Below are 10,521 nucleotides of genomic sequence, written 5' to 3' on the forward strand. Positions count from 1 at the left end.
GCCAGCACCTAGCATAGAGGTCAAAACAGTGCTTCAGATGGTGTGTGGGAAAGTGCTTTGTAAATTCTAAAAAACTAAAAGGCTGCAGCTACAAGGGAGTAGTCTCAATTCACTCATCAGAATCTATTTTCAGGAAGCAATTATGTTCACTCGAGTTGAAAGTGTTCTCTCAGTAAGTTCACTGGCTCCCAACAAACAAACAGAGAATTATTGTTTGACTGATGCCTGACAGACACTTGAAATGACTCCCAAGCCTATTGCTGCTGCTTGTCATCATTTGAAAAATGCCCGTCCTTCTCTCGGTAGCTCCATGTCCCACAACTCATTGTTTGTGAGGCATCCATTGTCTCCAAGTTTCTATCTCAAACACCTGCATTAGCTCCTTTCAAATGCCGCACAACCACAGAATATAATTGCACTTTCATCTTCCTTAGGTATCATGTCTACAGAAAAATCTGTGGTGGGCCTTTTCTTCTGATTAGATGGGCATGCCAACAAAAAAATAAATTGAACCTCTGTCTTTCTGTGAAATCCAATATTTCACAATATATTATTTGACACAGCTCTGATTGCATTGATCTGAAAGAGAGACTTGTAGCACACCGAGAGAATGTTCACCTTTTACTATGTGACACGGATAGAGGGCTTTAAAGGCCCAACGTATAAACAAAGTGTCGAGCCTTCGTGGCTGATATATCGACATACTAGGTATTAATTAAATATTCAGAAAATGTTTTGCTCAAAGTTACTTAATGAAGATGACCTATAATGCTTGCAAAGTGCCTCACAGGTTATGAGGCATAAGGTGTTGACTGGGAAATCCAAAAGACAGGACTCCCTGTCTAGCTACATTCCCACTAGGTCAGCCTGTGGTCACTCTTCATAGCAGCACTTTCTACCCAGAGATAACAAGGGAGTGTTCATAGGGAAGAAAATGCTTAAGGGCAGACTTGCAGGACCAGTTGACTTCAGCTGGTAGCACCTGGAAAAGGCCTTCCAAGCAGAGGGACCAGCACTCAAATGAGCAAGCACAAACCTCTCTGGCCTCTGTTTTGCCTTTGATCCTCTGAAAAGGGCACAAGGACAGAATATTTTACCAAGACCCATCTACTGCACAGAAATACGGGACCATAGTGGTTGGAAACAGCAGTGCCACTGTTTCAACCCTTCATTCTTTTGCTGGTAAGTGGAAAGCACGTGATCAACTAAATCCTCAGCTATTTTTTAGTAAACAGCTGCCTGGTCAGGAATCTTTCTTTTTGCATTTATGAACTGAGTTTGTTACCTTTTCTCATGAGCAGTTTCATTTTTACTGGTTTTTTGTTTTGTTTTGGTTTGGTGTTTGGCTCAGCATCCATACCTCTGAAGATTATTTTAAATCTCAAATCCTTTGTTAATCATATTAGCAAACTTCATAAGCAATCTGTTTTTATCTTTGTATGTATCCTTTATAAATATGTTGTTCAATAAGAGATCAGGTGATTCCCATGATGATACAGGGGACGGGTCACTTGGGGATCATGCAGACTTGTTCATTAGAGGTGTCTACATAGGATTGACCTACCATCTTTGATTGTGATTTCAATTATTACTCTTTAATCACAAGAATTTTGCCAATACGATGCAGCAGCCTGAAAAAAATCATTGGAGAGTAAGACGAGACCTAAATTTGAAATTTTACTCTGTTACTCTCTATACAAAGGTAGCATAGTATTTGTCTGTGAGTTTCAGCTTTCTAGTCTCTAAAATGGGAATAAAAATGCCTTCCTCTGATGAATAGTCTGAAAATGTAATTCACTGACTCTGAATACCTGGAGTCTAACAGGTTTGCAAACACATAAGTGGCTGCCGATGCTCATGCTGATGCTGTTAATGGCCCAGGCTTAAAAATAAACACTGCTTCTTTTTATTCCCAGGTGTTGGATAACTGAGAATATTTTCTTCCAGCATTTGCTTATTCCCAGTGGGAATTGTCTCAGTGACTCTATTCATACCTTCTATCTTGCAATAACAGAGGTTTAAGCCCAGCTTCACTTATAAATCAGTATGCAATCTTGGACAAATTGCTTCCCCCTCTTTAAACTTTATTTTTCTTATCTGGAGAGTGAGGATAATATTATCTACTTTGCAGCATGGTTAGGTGTTATTTGTTCAGGCTGCTATAACAAAGTACCATATACTGAGTAGCTTATAACAGAAATTGTTTTCTTATGTTTCTGGGGGCTGGAAGTCCAATGTCAAGTTTCTAGCATGGCTAGGTTCTGGAGAAGTTCCTGACTTCTCCTTTTATACTCACATGGCAGAAAAAAATAGTCAGCTGGCTCTCTGGTCTCTTCTTACAAGGACACTAATCTCATTCATGAGGGCTCTACCCTCATGACCTAATTACCTCTCAAAGGCTCCACCTTGGGGAGTGTAAGTTAGTTCAACCATTGTGGAAGACAGTGTGGCAATTCCTCTAGGACCTAGAAATAGAAATTCCATTTGACCCAGCAATCCCATTACTGGGTATATATCCAAAGGATTATAAATTGTTCTACTATAAGGACACGTGCACACGAATGTTCATTGCAGCACTGTTTACAATAGCAAAGACCTGGAACCAACCCAAATGCCCATCGACGATAGACTGGACAGGGAAAATGTGGCACATATACACCATGGAATATTATGCAGCCATCAAAAGCGATGAGTTTGTGTCCTTTGTAGGGACATGGATGAACCTGGAAACCATCATTCTCAGCAAACTGACACAAGAGCAGAAGATCAAACACTGCATGTTCTCACTCATAGGCAGGTGTTGAACAATGAGAACACATGGACACAGGGAGGGAAGCACTACACACTGGGGTCTGTTGGGGGGAAATAGGGGAGGGTCAGTAGGGGGTGGGGAGCTGGGGAGAGATAGCATGGGAAGAAATGCCAGATATAGGTGATGGGGAGGAAGGCAGCAAATCACACTGCCATATGTGTACCTAGGCAACAATCTTGCATGTTCTTCACATGTACCCCAAAACCTAAAATGCAACAAAAAAAAGGCTCCACCTTCAAATAACATCACACTGGAAATTAAGATTTCAGTAAATAAATTTCAAGGGGACACAGACTTTCAGTCCATAACAGGAGGATTAACATGAGATGGTACAAGCAGTACACAAACGAAGTAGTAGCTGCTACTAAGAAAATGGCTTCTGAACCAACGGCTCTTCTAGTGTCTTTTGCCAAATCAGTGAAGCCTTTTGTAAACATGTAAATTAATAAACAAACTGATTCTTACGGATCATTTGCTGTGTGCAAGGTATTGTAGAGAAAAACTAAATGGAAGCTATGCCCTTAAGGAACAGCTATTCTCCTATATGGTGATGTTCATTACTGTAAGTATACTTCATTCAAGGTATGAGAGGTGATTGCCATGACAGAAATCAAAGGAAGAGACTGGGAGATTGCAGAGGATGGAGGAGAAGCCTTCTAGTTGGATAAGGCCATGAAGTTTCCTTGTAGAGAAAGACTTTAAACCTGCCTTAAAAAGCAAGCAAGTAAATTAGTTCAAAGATTGTGGAAGACACTGCAGAGATTCCTCAAAAATCTAAAGACAAAACTACCATTTCAGCCAGCAATCCCATTACTGGATATAATAACCAAAAGAATATAAATTATTCTATTATAAAGTCACATATACACCTACGTTCATTGCAGCACTATTCACTATAGCAAGACATGAAATCAACCTAAATGCCCATTAATGATAGACTGGATTTTAAAATGTGGTACATATGCACTGTGGAATACTATGCAGCCATAAAAAAGAATGAGATCATGTCTTTTGAGAAAGATGGATAGAGCTGGAGGCCATCACCTTTAGCAAACTAACTCAGGAACAGAAAACCAAATACCACATGTTCTCACTTGCAAATGGGAGCTAAATGATGAGAACACATGGACACAGAGAGGGGAATAACACACACTAAAGCCCTTTAGTGGGTGGAGAGTGGGAGGAGGGAGAGGATCAGGAAAAATGACTAGGAAAAATGACTAATGTGTACTAAGCTTAATACCTGCGAGATGAAATCATGTGTACAACAAACACCTGTGACACACAGGTAAAAACTCCTTGGTGGCGTGTATCTGAAAGCAGGGGATAAAAAAACATTTTTTAATGGTTCTGTTAAGGAAAAGGTAGGATTTTTGGAAAGATTCATAAAGCAGAATTTCAGTATCAAGCTTGAGGAAATTCAGGGACCAGGGCCTCTCTGAAGATGCTAGCAAAAAAGCATACAACTCTTCTCATGGATGCAACCAAGAAATAACTAATTTTTCAGCTGCATTTCACAAATAGACGTCTCTGTTCCTTTCTTCAAATTATCAGGAGAGAGAATCAAATAGGCACAGTGTGTATCAGTAAAAAGTGGCCAGCGTAGGGAGGGTATAGTCATTGGGAATGCCTTTGTAAGCAGAGCAACTGCTCCAATTTGTGTTGATTATAGACTAGAACGAGGAAAGGCATTCTAGAAGACAATAGCATGGAGGTCAAAGCGCTCAAAATGTGCACAGAGAATAGCATGCACCGTGGCCAGATTGTACAGGGTGTGCAGGAGAGGAACAAAATGAAAGCTGCAACCTGTTTCTATTCCATCAATACTTTCCAAATCCCACAAATAAAGGATGAGCGAGAGATGAGGTCAGGAAGGAGCTAGCAACATTTGGCTACATTACTGCAAAGAAATTGTACTGTGTAGGGTTTGCTGGGTTGTTACCGAACACCAGGACAAAGCTTACTCTGGAAACATTATGTGACAGAATCAAAGTGTGTTCCGTTTAATTTCACAGACTGCTCAAAGTAAAAAACAAAGTACTTCAAATAGATTGAAAAACATTACTTGAATTGAATTAAATTTATCATAACCTGGAAAATCTTGTTTTGATTTTGCTATCTAAATGGATTATTCTCTCTATTGGGAGTTTCCAAATTATGTCTAATTCCCACGCATTCATTTAACGAATTCTTTGGAGAATCTGAATATTCATTTATTTCTCAATAGGTAAATTCTGCCTGGTTATATATAGAGACTCAATCCCTATGTTTTAGGGATTGAGTCCCTAATGTCTCTCCTGAAACCTCACCTTATTCTTCTGCAAAGACTCCACCAAAATAAAAATTGAGAGGTACATAAAGGAATATATTTCTATGAGAAAACAGAGACATATTTTTTTAAAGAAGAAAAAAAAGAGAAAGAAAAATAAATGTGAAAAAGGTTTCAGAGCATAGAGGAAAAATACAAATAAACGTAAAATTAAGGTAATAGAAAAGAAGTATGAATGCTCATTACATGTCTTAGGTGGGGGTACCAGTATGATAATAGGAAAAGAAATTAAGAAAAATAAAAGTAATTCAGAATAATCTCAGACTTAATGAACAACCCCTCAAATTAAAGCAGCTGGCTAATAAATAAACACAATTAATTAAACAAAAAGGCCCACATATTAACATGTTTTCATACAGTGCACAACATCAATGATTAATCTTCTGAAGGCAAAGATAATTCACATACAAAAGAGCCAAAATCAGACCATCACCATTCTAGCATCAACACCAAGCATCAGAAAACTTCATAACAATAGACTCAAAGTTCTGAAGGAAGAATTTTCAACTCTTTAATATAAAAGATATTTCAAAGACAGCTTTTATCCCTTAAAATGTAAACATAACTAGTACATTTTATAATAATTATATTTGTTTTATTTTTTCTGCCATTTTAGTTTTGTTTGCTTCTTGAACTTTTTTTCCTGATTTCTGTTAGACTAGCTATGTTTTCTTATTTTATTTTTTTATATTGTCTCCTGCATAAAGAGGCTGTATAAATTTATATTCCAAGAGTCGTTTTTAAGAATACTCTTATCCTCTTTCTAACATCCTCACTAGGTAGTGTCAGGTTTTTTTTGCCACATTTTTGACAAGCTGATAGTAAAAAAGCAAATCATTTTATTGCCTACTAACTAAAAATGATTCATACTAATTATTGTGTCTATTTTTGGTAAGTTGTTCACATATATTTTCTCATTTATAATTTCTTCAATACTGAATTACAAGTTTTACATATTGTAGATATTATTTTAAATATTTTTTCTGCCGGGCACGGTGGCTCAAGCCTGTAATCCCAGCACTTTGGGAGGCCGAGGCGGGTGGATCACAAGGTCAAGAGATCGAGACCATCCTGGTCAACATGGTGAAACCCCGTCTCTACTAAAGCTACAAAAAATTAGCTGGGCATGGTGGTGTGTGCCTGTAATCCCAGCTACTCAGGAGGCTGAGGCAGGAGAATTGCCTGAACCCAGGAGGCGGAGGTTGTGGTGAGCCGAGATCGCGCCATTGCACTCCAGCCTGGGTAACAAGAGCGAAACTCCGTCTCACAAAAAAATATATATATTTTTTTTTTCTCAGATATTACTTGTTTTTTAATATTGTGTTTCATGGTATTTGAATTATAGAAGTTTTTAATTTATTTTATTATATATATATATTTTTTCAGACAGAGTCTCACTTCCTAGATTGGCGCGCAGTAGCGCGATCTCAGCTCACTGCAATCTCCACAACCTGGGTTCAAGAGATTCTCCTGCCTCAGCCTCCCAAGTAACTGGGATTACAGGTGAGTGCCACCACACTCGGTTAATTTTTGTATTTTTAGTAGAGACAGGGTTTTACCACGTTAGCCAAGCTGGTCTCAAATTCCTGATCTCAGATGATCCACCCACCTCAGCCCCACAATGTGCTGGGATTATAGGCCTGAGCCACCATACCGTGGAAAGTTTTTAATTTTTAAGAGATCTCACTTATAATGCTGTTTGTCATGGCTTCTGAGTTGTCTCTGAAGACTTTACAATTCCAAAATTATAAATATATTACCCTGCATGTTTGTAATATTTTTGTCTTAATAGTTTTTATTATACTCTAAGATATTTAAGGATATATAATCCTGAGTTAATTTTAAATTTTAATCCAATTTTCTAAAGTCATCTTTAGATTAACTTTAAACAAGTACATGTTTTCACTAGTGAGTTGAAATGATATCTTTTAAAATTCTCCAAGACATCTGAAAGAAGTGGTAATTTTATAACACATGGATTTTCACATATATACATGAGTGTGGATTTTCTATTCTGTCTCATTGATATATTTATCTATTCTATGCAAATACTATGTTATATTTATTATTACAGTTTTGTATATGCGTTTTAATCTCTGGTTGAACAATTGCTTTTTTTTCTTAAGCTATCACTTACAGATTAATTTTAGAATCACCTTAGTTTAGATATTATCCTCGAGGGTACTGTGCTACAGGATAGAGGGTCAATACGTAAAAAGTTAATCATAATTTTCATGCTGTCAGTATCTACCAAAAACAAAGTTTAAGGTACATACCATCTACGATCACTTGAGAAAAGGAAATATGTAGGTATAAATCTAACAAAATACAAAAACAGGATCTACATTAAGAAAAACTGTAAAGTGTTGATAAAAAAACAAAGAATGTCTAAATAAATGGAGATAAATAACATGTAGGTGGATTAGAAGTCTTTGCATAGTAAACATGTCAATGCTACCAAAATTGATATATAGATTAAAAACAATTAATATCAAAACTTCACCAAAAGTTTTATAGTTATAAACAAGATCACTGTAAATTTATTTTATTTTATTTTATTTTTATTGCATTTTAGGTCTTGGGGTACTTGTGAAGAACATGCAAGATTGTTGCATAGGTACACATATTGCAGTGTGATTTGCTGCCTTTCTCCCCTTCACCTGTATCTGGCATTTCTCCCCATGCTAATGAAAAGCAAAGAATAGCTGAAATCATTTTGAAGAGGAAAAGTGAAGTGGATGGAGTTACATTAGCCAATCTTAAGTCTTACAATATAACTACAGTAGTTAAAACAAGGTGGATTGGTGGAAGTATCAACACAGATAAATGCCACAGAAAAAGAAGCCCAGAAAGAGATCTACAAATATATGTTCAACTGATTTTTGGCAAAAGTGCAAAGACAATTCAATGGAGAAAGGATAGTATTTTTAAACAATTGATGTTCAAAGAATTGCACATGCATAGGTTAAAAAAAAATCCTGAAGTAATTTCTGATGATGGTTTGAATTTCTGTGGAATCTGTGGTGATATCCCCTTTATTGTTTTTTATTGCATTAATTTGGTGATTCTCTCTTTTCCTTTTTATTAATCTGGCTAGTGGTCTGTCTATTTTGTTGATCTTTTCAAAAAAAAAAAAAAAACAGCTCCTGGATTTATTGATTTTTTGAAGGATTTTAAATTTCTGGACACTTGCCTCCTCCCAAGCCTAAACCAGGAAGAAGCCAAAACCCTGAACAGACCCATAACAAGGTCTGAAGTTGAGGCAGCAATTAAGAGCTTACCACCCAAAAAAAGCCCAGGTCCAGATGGGTTCACAGCCAAATTCTACCAGACATACAAAGAGGAGCTGGTACCATTCCTTCTGAAGCTATTGCAAACAATACAAAAAGAGGGAATTCTTCCCAAATCATTTTATGAGACCAACATCATCCTGATTCCAAAACCCGGCACAGACTCAACAAGAAAAGAAAACCTCAGACCAATGTCCATGATGAACATAGATGCAAAAATCTTCAATAAAATACTGACAAGCCGATTGCAACAGCACATCAAAAAGCTTATCCACCACAATCAAGTAGGCTTCATCCCGGGGATGCAAGGCTGGTTCAAGATATGCAAGTCTATAAACGTAATTCACCACATAAACAGAACCAAAGACAAAACCACATGATTATCTCAATTGATGCAGAGAAGGCCTTTGACAAAATTCAACAGCCCTTTATGCTAAAAACCCTCAATAAGCTAGGTATTGACAGAACGTATCTCAAAATAATAAAATCTTGTACGACAAACCAACAGCCAATATCATACTGAATGGGCAAAAACTGGAAGCATTCCCCTTGAAATGTGGCACCAGACAAGGATGCCCTCTCTAACCACTCCTATTCAATATAGTATTAGAAGTTCTAGCTAGAGCAATCAGGCAAGAAAAAGAAATAAAGGGCATTCAAATAGGAAAGGAGGGAGTCAAATTGTCTCTATTTGCAGATGACATGATTGTATATCTAGAAGACCCCATCGTCTCAGCCCCAAACATCCTGAAACTGATAAGCAAGTTCAGCAAAGTCTCAGGATACAAAATCAATGTGCAAAAATCACATGCATTCCTATACACCAATAACAGACTTAAAAAGAGCCAAATCAAGAACAAACTTCCATTCACAATTGCCACAAAGAGAATAAAATACCCAGGAATACAGCTAACAAGGAATGTAAAGGACCTCTTCAAGGAGAATACAAGCCACCACTCAACGAAATAAGAGAGGACACAAACAGATGGAGAAACATTCCATGTTCATGGTTAGGAAGAATCAATATCGTGAAAATGGTCATACTGCCCAAAGTAATTTACAAATTCAGTGCTATCCCCATCAAGCTACCAATGACCTTCTTCACAGAACTGGAAAAAATCACCTTAAACTTCATATGGAACGAAAAGAGAGCCCGCATAGCCAAGTCAATTCTAAGCAAAAAGAACAAAGCGGGAGGCATCACACTACCGGACTTCAAACTATACAACGAGACTACAGTTATACAACAAAACAGCATGGTACTGGTACCAAAACAGAGATATAGACCAATGGAACAGAACAGAGGTCTCAGAGGCAACACAACATATCTACAACCATCTGATCTTTGACAAACCAGACAAAAACAAGCAATGGGGAAAGAATTCCCTGTTCAATAAATGGTGTTGGGAAAACTGGCTAGCCATGTACAGAAAGCAGAAACTGGACCCTTTCCTGACACCTTACACTAAAATTAACTCCAGATGGATTAAAGACTTAAACAGAAGGCCTAACACCATAAAAACCCTAGAAGAAAATCTAGGTAAAACCATTCAGGACATAGGTGTAGGCAAGAACTTCATGACCAAAATACCAAAAGCATTGACAACAAAAGCCAAAATAGACAAATGGGACCTAATCAAACTCCACAGCTTCTGCACAGCAAAAGAAACAGCCATTAGAGTGAATCGGCAACCAACAGAATGGGAAAAAATTTTTGCAGTTTACCCATCTGACAAAGGGCTGATATCCAGAATTTACAAAGAACTAAAACAGATTTACAAGAAAAAAACTAACAAGCCCATTCAAAAGTGGGCAAAGGATATGAACAGATACTTTACAAAAGAAGACATACATGAGGCCAACAAACATGAAAAAATGCTCATCATCACTGGTCATCAGAGAAATGCAAATCAAAGCTACATTGAGATACCATCTAACGCCAGTTAGAATGGCGATCATTAAAATATCTGGAGACAACAGATGCTGGAGAGGATGTGGAGAAATAGGAACACTTTTGCACTGTTGGTGGGAGTGTAAATTAGTTCAACCATTGTGGAAGACAGTGTGGCGATTCCTCAAGGACCTAGAAA

Source organism: Sapajus apella, unplaced genomic scaffold (genome assembly GCF_009761245.1).
Source record: "Sapajus apella isolate SASKATOON/1434 unplaced genomic scaffold, GSC_monkey_1.0 scaffold5, whole genome shotgun sequence".
Lineage (NCBI taxonomy): Eukaryota > Metazoa > Chordata > Mammalia > Primates > Cebidae > Sapajus > Sapajus apella.